Source organism: Pristiophorus japonicus, chromosome 11 (assembly GCF_044704955.1).
Source record: "Pristiophorus japonicus isolate sPriJap1 chromosome 11, sPriJap1.hap1, whole genome shotgun sequence".
Lineage (NCBI taxonomy): Eukaryota > Metazoa > Chordata > Chondrichthyes > Pristiophoridae > Pristiophorus > Pristiophorus japonicus.
Genome location: NC_091987.1, coordinates 135008137 through 135022095, shown reverse-complemented (window position 1 = coordinate 135022095; position 13959 = coordinate 135008137). Strand labels below are relative to the sequence as shown.

At 48.5% G+C, this 13959-nt stretch overlaps 1 protein-coding gene and 1 long non-coding RNA gene across 2 annotated transcripts in view; one reads left to right on the top strand and one right to left on the bottom strand.

Annotated features, from left to right (window-relative positions):
- LOC139276310 (ecto-NOX disulfide-thiol exchanger 1-like) overlaps positions 1-13959 on the top strand; it is a 493766-nt gene that overhangs the window by 407781 nt on the left and 72026 nt on the right. The gene's annotated exons all lie outside the window — the stretch shown is intronic.
- The window catches only part of LOC139276311 (uncharacterized), an 84194-nt gene continuing 72910 nt past the window's right edge, over positions 2676-13959 (bottom strand). The window contains exon 4 of the long non-coding RNA XR_011595905.1: positions 2676-3462. This is a non-coding gene — a long non-coding RNA (uncharacterized lncRNA). The remainder of the gene's footprint in view (positions 3463-13959) is intronic.

The window sequence follows — 13959 nt, the reverse complement described above, 5'->3', positions numbered from 1 at the left end:
GAGCGTGACTAACTGTGCAGATATTGCAGAAAGTGAGTCTTGCTAACTGTGTAGATATTGCACAGATAGTGAGCGTGGCTAACTGTGCAGATATTGCACAGATAGTGAGCGTGACTAACTCTACAGATATTGCAGATAGTGAGCGTGGCTAACTGTACAGATATTGCAGATCGTGAGCTTGGCTCACTGTGCAGATATTGCAGATAGTGAGCGTGGCTAACTGTGCAGATATTGCAAAGACAGTGAGCGTGACTAACTGTGCAGATATTGCAGAAAGTGAGCCTGGCTAACTGTGCAGATATTGCACAGATAGTCAGCCTGGCAACAGTGCAGATATTGCAGATAGTGAGCATGGCTAACTGTGCAGATATTGCAGATAGTGAACATGACTAACTGTGCAGATATTGCACATATATTGAGCGTGACTAACTCTACAGATATTGCAGATAGTGAGCCTGGCTAACTGTGCAGATATAGCAGAGATAGTGAGCCTGGCTAACTGTGCAGATATTGCACAGATAGTGAGCCTGGCTAACTAGACAGATATTGCACAGTTAGTGAGCATGGGTAAATGTGCAGATATTGTCCAGATAGTGAGCCTGGCTAACTGTGCAGCTATTGCAGATAGTGAGCGTGACTATCTGTACAGATATTGCAGATAGTGAGAGTGGCTAACTGTGCAGATATTGCACAGATAGTGAGCGTGGCTAACTGTGGATATATTGCACAGCTATTGAGCATGGCTAACTGTACAGATATTGCAGAGAGTGAGCGTGGCTAACTGTGCAGATATTGGACAGATAGTGAGCGTGGCTAACTGTGCAGATATTGCAGAGAGTGAGCGTGGATAACTGTGCAGATATTGCACAGAGAGTGAGCCTGGCTAACTGTGCAGATATTGCAGATAGTGAGCCTGGCAAACTGTGCAGCCATTGCACAGATAGTGAGCCTGGCTAACTGCAGACAGTGAGCCTGGATAACTGTGCAGATGGTGAGCGTGGCTAACTGTGCAGATATTGCACAGATAGTGAGCGTGGCTTACTGTGCAGATATTGCACAGATAGTGAGCATGGCCAACTGTGAAAAGAACTGGTGTCTGCTTCAGAAGGAGACGTCGAACCAATTGATTAGATTGTTCTGTTATCTTTCTGGCCAATGTTGTGAAATGTGAGCAGATTCTGGTTGAGAGGAAGAATGAGAGGAAATATGTATTAAATGGCAAAACTTTCAGAATGAGTGGAAAAGCAGAGTGACCTCCGTGTTCAGGTACACAAGCCTTTAAAGGTGGAAGGGCACGTTTTTGGGCAATAGTGATCAAAGTGGAAAGTCTAGCCCTATGATCCTACATCGACTGTCTCTGATTCCCAGAATGTTGAGACCATTTTTACTGATTGGAATCCAAAGCGCCAACTGCAGCAGCCTGCGCATATGTTGAGAGATGCTACAGCTGGGTTTACGACCTCTGGCACAGGGGGAGCTCTACTGCAGGTAGCGCCGGAGTTATCACCAGCTCCATGCTGGACTACAGATCGATTGAACCTTCATGCACGACTGCACCTCTATGGGTAGTGGTCTCCTCTGCACAGTCACTGCCTAGTCCTGATGGTTGATTGGCACACTCTGTAATGAACGCAAGGACTACTCATACTCAGTTAGTAAGCTTTGAAATATAGGCCTCAGATCCCAGGACTCTGCCGCTAAGGAAGGAGGTGGGATGGTTCTCTGGCCATCAGGTTTCTGCTCCTGGGCACTCGTGCTCACCCAGCGGCAGCCTCTTCAAACTGACTGAAATCTGTGGGGTGGTTGTTGCTGCGCTGGCGCTTGTTTCAGGAGGAGTAAGTGACCCGAGGTGCTGTTCTTTTTGGATGCGATTGGGACCGGAAGCTGGTCCTTGGTGTTCACAGCAGAAGAGGAACACATATTAGGATGCTAGCTAAACGACACCCCTTCACGCAGGTTACCTAGCTAACAGTGTGGCATGCTGCAATGAACGTAAGTAAGAATAACAGAACATGGAGGGTCCTAACAGCGAGCTTCAGAGAGGCTTCCAGATTTATCTGCTTCGGTGTTTTCAGGCCTCAGGTTATCGAGCAAAACCTGTTCAAATGGGCTCAAAGTTGTGGGCCCCTCCTCTAGTTGGGTAATGCTCTCCTGTTATGCTCGACCTTGTCTAGTGCTGAGCTGCCGGAGGTTGGGGGCCCCTCTGGTTGGGTAACGCTCTCCTGTTACGCACGGCCTTGTCGAGTGCGGAGGTGCCGGAAGTTTACGGAGCACATAGTGAGATCCACGTGTCTACTTTGTAGTCCAGTTTGCGTGTGAGCGAGCGAGCGAGCACCTTGCAAGCTGGTTGTGTTGTAAGGTTCCATTTGGACTCACCTTTGCCAACGGTGACAAAAGTCACTGTGTGAGGTGTCAGTAACCAGGTGTGGCTGCAGTGTGGCCTTTCCCGCGAAGCCTGGGAAGCGATGTTTTGTGCAGCTTCAGTCAGGGTCTAATGGTACAAGAGATAAATTGTAGATTCCCTGATACGTGCTCTCGATAAGTGATACCACACATTCGTAACATTTATCCCCAAAAGCTCCGAGTTAGCTTTTTAAAAAAAGATTTCATGTGTGATCTTTGTATGTTTTATTTTGTACACTTGTTCTTTAAGGTGGGAGCACTTAATTTGCAAGTGTATTTTTTTGCTAGTCATTATAGAGACCACAGGAGGAAATCATATGTGCATAAAATATTCGGTTGCCATGGAAACTGCTATGGCAACCTAATATTTCCAGCCACCCAAGCAATGATTTGTCACAGCAATCTAAATTTACATTTAATCTAGTCCCTTTAATTGACAGTCCCAACATTCGTTTCTGACAGTGTGTTGACACGCAGGCTTCAAACCTCTATTAACAGAGTGTGAAGGAGATAAAGTGATGACTTGTATACACACTGTCGGCATTTATTGAATATCTGACAGAAAGATTTGACGGAAGGAGCAGCAGGGACGAGTGTTTTGTGTGAGGGACAAATGAGGAAAGGAGGAGAGGAAAATGCTCCTCTTCGTATCAGTTTACATTCACACACACACACTGGGTCGTGAGCACCACATTGGGAATCAGGGCATCTCTGATTATTCAGAAGTGACATTTGCTAGTGGGAGATTACAAATCCTCTTGAATTGAAATCTTAAGGAGTCTCTATTGATTGTGGTTTTGACGTGTCTCATTATCTATGGATTTAAAAAGATTGTTTTTTTTTAATTCCAAGCTTTTTTAAATTGTGTTTTGATCAAAAAGAAAATGCACGTAGAATGGTGGCAGAGAGCTCATTGCAAAATCACAAGCTTCAAAAGTGAAATAAACCATCCAAGGATGTCATGTCAGTGAGTGTCCAAATCCCCAGCAAGGACTGGGGTGTTGAGAAATCCGAGCAAGGGTGAACAACACGCACACTGCCTGCACTTTCTCCCAGCAACTGTGGAAACACAAGAAACAAGGACAGACTTGCATTTATATAGTGCCTTTCACAACCTCAGGACATCCCAAAGTGCTTTATGGCCAATTAAATTCTTGAGAAGTGTAGTCACTGTCATAATGCAGACAACGTGGCAGTATTTTATGCACAGTAAGCTCCCACAAACAGCAATGTGATAATGATCAGATAATCTGTTTTAGTGATGTTGGTTGAGGGATAAATATTGGCCAGGACCTGCTCTTCTTCAAAATAGTGCCGTAGGATTTTTTACATCCACCTAAGAGAGCAGACGGGGCCTCGATTTAGCGTTGCATCGGAAACATGGCACCCTTGGCAGTGGAGCGCTCCCTCAGTAGTCATCATCATCATAGGCAGTCCATCGAAATCAAGGAAAAGTTGCTTCCACTCGACAATAACAGACTATAAATCACCTGAGAACTCACTTTAAATTCCTGTCCCCTCAGTACAGATTCACACGAGGCATGTAGTGAAGTCAAGGTCACTCTGGACCTGCACCTTTATTTCACAGCTCTGGAATGCTGCACTTGCCTGAGACCTGTCCTTATATACCTGTCTCTTGCAAGTGCACCCCTGGTGGTAAGGTATGATGGTGGTTACAGGTCATATCTTATTACAATCATGTATAGCATGTTAGGATACAGTTATATATAATAATGTAAGATACATGACATCACCCTCCCCCAAGGTCTAATTGTCTTTATAGGTTCAGTCTCTCAGGTGGTCTACACCCTCGCGTGGAGCGTCTGAGTTGTGGTTCACTTGTTTACCTTGGTGTCTGTTTTTCTTTGGGTGTGGTTGCTGGTATCTCGCCTGGGCTGTCTGTTTCGATTGGTGTGATTGTTGTTGACTCACCTGGGCTGTCTGTTGGGATTGCCCTTTCCTCAGGTTGTTCCCTCTGTCTGTCCACCAGGTGTGGTGCGAGTTCCACATTGTAGTCTGCCTCTAGTTCCACAGTGTTGTTGGTAAATCTGCTTTTGACTTGGTCTACATGCCTACGGCAGGTTTTGCCATTGTCCATTTGTACTACCAGTAGCCTGTTTCCTTCCTTGCCCGTTACTGTCCCTGCAAGCCATTTGGGACCCCTGCCATAGTTTAGTACAAACACTTTGTCCCCTATCTCATTCCATCTCCCCCTCGAATTTCTGTCATGGTACTCAGTCAGCTTACGGCGCTTTGCCTCAATGATTTCGTGCATGTCTGGGAGGATTAATGAGAGCCTTGTTTTTAAAGTCCTTTTCATCAACAGTTGCGTAGGGAGGATCCCAGTCACTGAGTGCGGACGAGATCTGTATGCCAGCAGCAGTCGCGAAAGACGACCCTGCAGCGTGGGACCTTGGATTTTAAGCATGCCTTGTTTAACGATTTGCACTGCTCTCTCCACCTGGCCGTTGGAGGCCGGCTTGAACGGTGCCGTCTTAACGTGATTTAATCCGTAGTCAATTATAAAGTCTTGGAATTCTGCGCTGGTGAAGCACGGACCATTGTCACTAACCAATGTGTCAGGGATTCCGTGCGTTGCAAACACGGTTGCGAGGCTCTCCACAGTGGTGGAGGTTGTGCTCGAGTTTAAAATAGTGCACTTTGAAAATGCATCTACAACTACGAGGAACATTTTGCCCATGAATGGGCCCGCATAGTCGACGTGCACCCGCGACCACGGTTTGGTAGGCCAGGGCCAGGGGCTCAGTTGAGCTTCTCTGGTTGCATTGCTGAGTTGGGCACAAATGGTGCACCTTCAGACGCAGAGCTCCAAGTCCGCGTCAATACCAGGCCACCAGACGTGGGATCTGGCTATGGCCTTCATGAGAACGATCCCCGGGTGCTCGCAGTGGAGCCCCCGGACAAATGCCTCTCTGCCTCGCAGAAGCATGACTACTCGGCTGCCCCACATCAGGCAGTCTGCTTGTAGTGATAGCTCATGCATGCGCCTGTGAAAGGGTTTTAATTCCTCGGGGCAGGCATCGCGAGCCTCTGCCCAGTCACCGGTTAGGACACATCTTTTACTAAGGATAACGTGGGGTCGCTGGCCGTCCAGGCTCTGATTTGGCGAGCCGTCATGGGCGAACCTATGGACTCAAAGGCATTGATTGCCATGACTATCTCAAAGTCCTGTTCGTCAGACCCTTCCGTGGTCGCCAGGGGTAGCCAGCTGAGTGCGTCGGCACAGTTCTCGGTGCCTGGTCTGTGCCTTATTGTGTCGTCGTAGGACGCCAGCATGAATGCCCACTGTTGAATTCGCACCGAGGCATTGGCGTTTATTGCCTTGCTCTCGGATAGGAGGGACGTGAGGAGCTTGTGGTTGGTTTCTAATGTGAACTTGGCCCTGAAAAGATATTGGTGCATCTTTTTGACACCGTTAACGCAAGCGAGCACCTCCTTCTCTACCAGTCCGTACCCGCACTCCGCCCGCGAAAGTGACCTGGAGGCATAAGCAATGGGTTGTAATTTTCCCGCACTATTGACATGTTGCAAAACGCACACGACCCCATACACTGACGCATCACATGTGAGAACTAGCTTTTTACCTGGGTGAAAGAAAGTCAAAACACTGTTGGAACACAGAAGGTTGCGTGCCTTATTGAAGACGCGTTCCTGGGCGCCCCCCCAAAATGAATCGCACCCCTTCCTGAGTAGCACGTGGAGAGGCTCCAGCAGCGTGCTTAAGTTCTGCATAAAGTTCCCAAAGTAATTGAGTAGCCCGAGAAAGGCGCGCAGTTCTGAGACTTTCTGGGGCCTGGGTGCCAGGCAAATTGCTTCTGTTTTGGGCTCTGTTGGGCAGATTCCATCAGCGGCAATCCTTCTGCCCAAAAATTCAACCTCGGGTGCGAGAAACAGACACTTGGATTTCTTGACTCGTAGGCCTACCCGATCCAACCGCTTTAGTACTTCCTCCAAATTACGGAGATGGGAGTCGGTGTCCCTGCCCGTGATAAGTGTGTCGTCTTGAAATACAACCGTCCCCGGGATGGACATGAGCAGACTCTCCATGTTGTGCTGGAATATGGCAGCTGCCGACCTGATGCCGAATGGGCATCGATTCTACATTAAAAAGCCTCGATGTGTGTTGATGGTGGTGAGTAGCTTGGATTCCTCGGTCAATTCTTGCGTCATATACGCAGATGTGAGGTCTAGTTTTGAGAAAAGTTTACCTCCAGCCAATGTGGCAAATAAGTCCTCCGCTCTGGGCAGCGGGTACTGGTCCTGTAGGGAGGCTCTGTTTATGGTAGATTTGTAGTCCCCACAGATTCGTATGGATCCATCAGGCTTCATGACTGGGATGATGGGACTTGCCCAGTCGCTAAATTCCACAGGTGATATAATGCCTTCCCGCAGAAGCCTGTCTAGTTCGTGTTCAATCTTTTCCCTCATCACATCGGGTATAGCTCTGGCTTTGTGATGGACCGGTCTAGCATCCTGTGTGATGTAGATTTTGACTTTGGCCCCTTTGAAAGTGCCCACACCTGGCTGAAAGAGATGTTCAAATCGCTTTATAACTGTTGAGCAGGAGGTCCATTCCTCGAATGACGTGGCATGGACATCATCCCATTTCCAGTTTAGTTTTGCCAGCCAGCTTCTCCCCAGCAGTGCTGGGGGGTCTCCGGGGACAATCCACAGGGGAAGTTGGTTCACTGTCCCTTTGTTTGTGACAGGGAGCATGGCGGTGCCGAGGACTGGTACAATTTCTTTGGTATAGGTCCTTAGTGTGGTGTCGACCCTTGTGAGTTTTGATCTGTCTCTTTTATGCGGCAATAGTTGTTCAAATTGTTGAGCGCCCATGAAAGATTGACTCGCTCCTGTATCCAGCTCCATGTTGACAGATATCCCGTTAGTAGGACCCTCATCATTATAGGAGGCGTCCTGTTGTAGGAGCAGTGGCCATTGATCGTGCTGACCCGCTGTACACCGGTGTCCCGGGTACTGTCCCCACCATCTACTGGTCCGCTTTCCGACCCATCCGATTCGTATACCAGCCGAGCTGCCTTTCTTTGCACATGCAGGCCAAATGCCCTGTATGTTCACAATTTCTGCAAACAGCCTGCTGAAATCAACATCCCCTTGACGAGTGCCCACCCCCACACCTCCAGCACAGACCTGTTCCATTGTTCAAAGAGTTCCCAAAGAATGAGCTGCGTCTGGCTGATCGCTCTTGAGCTTCTCTCAGTTTGTAGTTGATTGCTCGCCTTGTGGGTTGATGAGGTGTGAACGGCCATTCCTGTGGCCCTTGATGGCTTCTGCCTGCAGTCGAGAGCCTGTTCTCCCGGTTTTGTCTGTGTGTGGGGGTAGCAGCTTGTTTAGTGCTGTGAACTTCTTCTTCCGATATTTCGTTAGCTGTTGTGCCTGCATTGTAAATCAACCTCGTTTCTTCTTCCCCTACCAAGAATGTCTGTGCAACCAGTGCTGCTGCCTCTAAGGTCAGGTTCTTGGTCTCTATGAGCTTTCGGAATATGCCTGCATGGCCTATTCCTTCAATGAAAAAGTCTCTCAGCATTTCTCTCCTCAGTTCATCGGAGAACTCACATAAACTAGCCAACTTCCGAAGTTCCGCCACAAAGTCGAGTATGCTCTGGCCCACACAGCGTCTGTAGTTGTAGAACCTGTGTCTGGTCATGTGTAGGCTGCTCACTGGCTTCAGGTGGTCTCTTACCAGTGAGCTCAATTCTTCAAACAACTTGCTTGCTTGTTTCTCGGGTGCCAACAGATCCTTCATTAAAGCGTATGTTTTCGAGACACAGCTCGTCAAGAGATGGGCTCTTCTCTTGTCTGCCTTATCGTCGCCTAACCAGTCTTTGGTTACAAAGCTTTGCTGGAGCCTTTCTATAAAGTCCTCCCAATTGTCTCCCGCATTGTACTTTTCATCTGATCTGTTGTTCGCCATTCTGTGGATTCTGTAATCCCGTAACCCGTCGCCACTGTAAAGTCCTGTCCCCTCAGTACAGATTCACACGAGGCATGTAGTGAAGTCAAGGTCACTCTGGACCTACACCTTTATTTCACAGCTCTGGAATGCTGCACTTGCCTGAGACCTGTCCTTATATACCTGTCTTTTGCAAGTGCACCCCTGGTGGTAAGGTGTGCTGGTGGTTACAGGTCATATCTTATTACAGTCATGTATAACATGTTTGGATACAGTTATATATAATAATGTAAGATACATGACAGTTGCAGGTGGGACAGACAGTGGTTGAAGGAAAGGGTGGATGGGGAGTCTGGTTTACCGCACACTCCTTCCACTATCTGCATTTGGTTCCTGCATGCTCTCGGCGATGAGACTTGAGGTGCTCAACACCCTCCTGGAGGCTCTTCCTCCATTTAGGGCGGTCTTGGGCCACTGGAGTGTCGGCCTGGATTTTGTGCTCAAGTCTCTGGACAGATAAGTTTCAGTCCGGGAGAGGAAGCTATTGGTGGTTTCTAAAACTTTGATTCCAAATACTGAGATACCTCTCCAACAATCTCCAAAAACATTAATTATGTGCTCAAGGCAATAAATTGCCTCACACCCTTGAACAATTTTGAAAATCACCTGTAGAATGTAATGTTTCACATGCACAGAATTATTTCATGTGATTAAAAGTTCAAGCTGAAGAAATAGGGATGGTAGATGGTGTTGCTGAGGTGCAATGCACAGGAAGGGTAACCTATAACATAGTGCTGGTATAAGGGGGATATGAATATAGGGACTCCAATAACGTTGGAAAGGCCTGGACTTTACACTATGACTGGACTTGCAGAAAGCCTTCACTAAAATTCTACATGCAAGGATGTTACACAAGCTTAAGACAGATTGTATCCTTAGCAATACTTGGAGGTGTATAAGGAAGTGGCTGCAAGAGGAATGAGTGGACCAGAGAGGTAATGTCAGACTGGTGAGATGTATTTACTGGAGTTCCTTACGGATCACTAGCTGGGGTGAGAGCTCAGGTGAGAGAATTGGTCCTAGTGTGGAGGGAACTGAAAACAATGGCTTCAGATTTCCCAATACTGAGCTGGATCTATGGCTCGTTCATGATTTTAACCCAGTGGTGTCACAACAGTATCTCCTTGTGATCTGATCTGGATATTTGTGTCTCTCGCTGAGTGATTCTTCAATCACTCCAAGGCGGACTGAGCAAGGATTTGGTGGGCTGAGGTCAGATGGATGTTGTTAAGCTGCTTTGTTTCACAATGAGTGAACACAGAGCAACAGTAATGATTGGATTTGGTTATTTCAATCAGTACAACTTGTCATCGTATAATAATATAAAATAATGAACACGCCACACTTCCCCGCAGTGGGGCAGCTTCCTTGACTTAACCAGAACGGGGTCAAAATTGCCCTGCTGGTAGGCGTTAACGGGGTGCGATTACCTTTTCTCCCGGGGGCGGGTGGCAATGGCACTTGGGGCAAAATTGCCCCGAGATTTTGGGGATGATTTGCAGTTTGTGCCGCGCCCCACGATTTGCATCCTGGGCCGACGCACACTCGGCAATGATGTCATCCCCATGCGTGCCGATCCCTTTGCGTCCCGTGGGGGAAATTTTCCTGCGGGACATGAGCCTGAGTTGGACATCTACCCAGGCCGAACCTTAACGGGAAGGGTGTGTGCGCCCCGGGCCGCCATTTTGTTTTGTCAGCCAACTTTTCTGTCAGCCCAACAACTTCATCTCAAGCGCACGCTGGACTGCGAAACTGGGCCTCGGAGCACAGTCCTACCTTCCTCCGGGACCACCAGTTATTTTTTGTTAAAATAATTCCGGTGGGAGGCGTTCGCCCGAAGGCAGCCTCCGACCACAATTTACTCCCAATGACTCATAAATGGGGTTGCTTTTCCTCTCACTGCCCAGGCAATAAAGACAAAAATCTACCTCAATGAGTCATCGTTAAGGAGACACGGATAAATTGTACAATTTAGAGCTCTCAGTGCAGAGCTTTGTGTAACGGGACCACAGGAATTCACCCATGGGGTTCAGCGCACTCAGTTCATAGTGCGCACCTGATTATTCATTTTAATGGGTTTAAAACCTGTCATGTATCTCACACTACTGTATATAACTGTATCTTACCATGCTATACATGACTGTAACTAGAGATGACCTGTAACCACAAGCTTACCTTACCACCAGGGGTGCACTTGCAGGAGACACTGGATAGCTGTCCCAGACAGGTATACAAGGACAGGTCTCAGGCAAGTGTGGCAGTCGAGAGCTGTGTAATAAAGGTGCAGGTCCAGAGTGACCTTGACTTCAGTATGTGCCTCGTGTGAATCTGTATTGCAGGGACAGGACTTTATAGTGGCGACGAGTTGCGGGATTACAGAATCCACAGAATGGCGACCAACAGCTCAGATGAAATATACAATGCTGGAGATAATTGGGAGGACTTTATAGAAAGGCTCCAGCAAAGCTTTGTAACCAAAGACTGGTTAGGCGATGATAAGGCAGACAAGACAAGTGCCCATCTCTTGACCAGCTGTGGCTCGAAAACATACGCCTTAATGAAGGACCTACTGGCACCCGAAAAACCAGCTAGCAAGTCGTTTGAAGAGTTGAGCACACTGGTAAGAGACCACCTGAAGCCAGCGAGCAGCCTACACATGGCCAGACACAGGTTCTACAACTACAGGCGCTGTGTGGGCCAGAGCATACCCGACTTCGTGGTGGAACTTCGGAGGTTGGCTAGCTTATATGAGTTCTGCGATGAACTAAGGAGAGAAGCACTGAGAGACTTTTTTATTGAAGGAATAGGCCACGCAAGCATATTCTGAAAGCTCAGAGACCAAGAACCTGACCCTAGAGGCAGCAGCATTGGTTGCACAGACATTCCTTGCAGGAGAAGAAGAGATGAGGTTGATCTACACTGCGGATACGACAACTAACGAAACATCGGAACAAGGGGTTCACAGCGTGAAACAAGCCGCTACCCCCACACACAGACAAAGGCAGGAGAGCAGGCCCTCAACAGCAGGCAGTGGCGCCAGAAGCCATCAAGGGCCACATGAACGGCCGTTCACACCTCATCAACCCACAATGTGAGCAATCAACTACAAACTGAGAGAAGCTCAAGAGAGATCAGCCAGACGCAGCTCATCCTTTGGAAACAATGGAATAGGTCTGTGCTGGAGATGTGGGGGAAGGCACTCATCAAGGGGGTGTCAATTTCAGCATGCTGTTTGCAGAAATTGCGACTATACAGGGCATCTGGCCCGCATGTGCAGAAAAATGGCAGCTCGGCTGGTATACGAATCGCAAGGGTCGGAAAGCGGACCAGAAGACAGTGGGGACAGTACCCGGGACACCGATGTACAGCAGGTCAACACGATCAATGGCCACTGCTCCTACAACAAGATGCCTCCAATAATGATGAGAGTCCTACTCAATGGGATACCCGTCAACATGGAGCTGGATACGGGAGCGAGTCAATCTCTCATGAGCGCTCAACAATTTGAACAGCTGTGGCCGCACAAAAGAGACAAACCAAAACTCACAATGTCGACACCAAACTAAGGACCTATACCAAAGAAATCGTCCCAGTCCTCGGCAGCGCCATACTCTCAGTCACACACAAAGGGACAGTGAACTGACTTCCCCTGTGGATTGTCCCCGGAGATCTCCCAGCACTGCTGGGGAGAAGCTGGCTGGCAAAACTAAACTGGAAATGGGATGATGTTCTCGCCATGTCGTCAGCAGAATGGACCTCCTGCTCAACAGTTCTAAGTCGATTTGAACATCTTTCAGCCAGGTGTGGGCACCTTCAAAGGGGCTAAAGTCAAAATCTACATCACACAGGATGCTAGACTGGTCCATCACAAGTGCCCCATGTGATGAGGGAAAAGATTGAACATGAACTGGATTGGCTTCTGCGGGAAGGCATTATCTCACTCGTGGAATTTAGCAACTGGGCAAGTCCCATCGTCCCAGACATGAAGCCTGATGGATCCGTACGAATCTGGGGGAACTACAAATCTGGATGACCAACGACCCCACATTATCCCTAGTAAAAAGATGTGTCTTAACTGGTGACTGGGCAGAGGCTCGCGATGCCTGCCCCGAGGAGATCAAACCTTTCCATAGGCGCATGCATGAGCTGTCACTACAAGCAGACTGCCTGATGTGGGGCAGCCGAGTCATTATGCCTCTGAGAGGCAGAGAGGTATTTGTCCGGGAGCACCACCGCGAGCACCCGGGGATCGTTCTCATGAAGGCCATAGCCAGATCCCATGTTTGGTGGCCTGGCATTGACGTGGACTTGGAGCTCTGCGTCCGAAGGTACACCATTTGTGCCCAACTCAGTAATGTCCCCAGGGAGGCCCCACTGAGCCCCTGGCCCACCAAACCGTGGTCGCGGGTGCACGTAGACTATGCGGGCCCATTCATGGGCAAAATGTTCTTCGTAGTTGTAGATGCATTTTCTAAGTGGATCGAATGCACCATTTTAAATTCGAGCAACACCTCCACCACTGTGGAGAGCCTTGGAACCATGTTCGCAGCGCACGGCATTCCTGACACACTGGTCAGTGATAATGGTCCATGTTTCACCAGCGCAGAATTCCAAGATTTTATAAGTGACCACGGCATAAATCACTTTAAGACGGCACTGTTCAAGCCGGCCTCCAACGGCCAGGCGGAGCGAACAGTGCTGATCATTAAACACGGCATGCTCAAAATCCAAGGTCCCACGCTGCAGGGCTGCCTGTCTCGACTGCTGCTGGCGTACAGATCTCGTCCGCATTCATTGACTGGAGTTCCCCCTGTGCAACTATTAATGAAATGGACCTTAAAGACAAGGCTCTTATTAATCCGCCCAGATATGCATGAAATCGTTGAGGCAAAGCGCCGTAAGCTAACCGAGTACCATGACCAAAATTCGAGGGGGAGGTGGAATGAGATAGGGGACAAAGTGTTTGTGCTAAACTATGGCAGGGGTCCCAAATGGCTTGCAGGGATGGTAACAGGCAAGGAAGGAAACAGGCTACCGGTGGTACAAATGGACAATGGCCAATCCTGCCGGAGGCATATAGACCAAGTCAAAAGTAGATATACCAACAACACTGCTGAACCAGAGGCAGACTACAATGTGGAACTCACACCACAGCTGGTGGACAGACAGAGGGAACAACCTGAGGAAAGGGTAATCCCAACAGACAGCCCAGGCGAGATACCAGCAATCACACCGAAAGAAAAATAGGCACCAAGGCAAACAACTGAACCACAACTAAGACGCTCCACGCGAGAGCGTAGACCACCTGAGAGACTGAACCTATAAAGACAATAAGACCTTGGGGGAGGGTGATGTCATGTATCTCACACTACTGTACATAACTGTATCTTACCATGCTATACATGACTGTAACTAGAGATGACCTGTAACCACAAGCTTACCTTATCACCAGGGGTGCACTTGCAGGAGACACTGGATACCTGTCCCAGACAGGTATGTAAGGACAGGTCTCAGGCAAGTGTGGCATTCGAGAGCTGTGTAATAAAGATGCAGATCCTGAG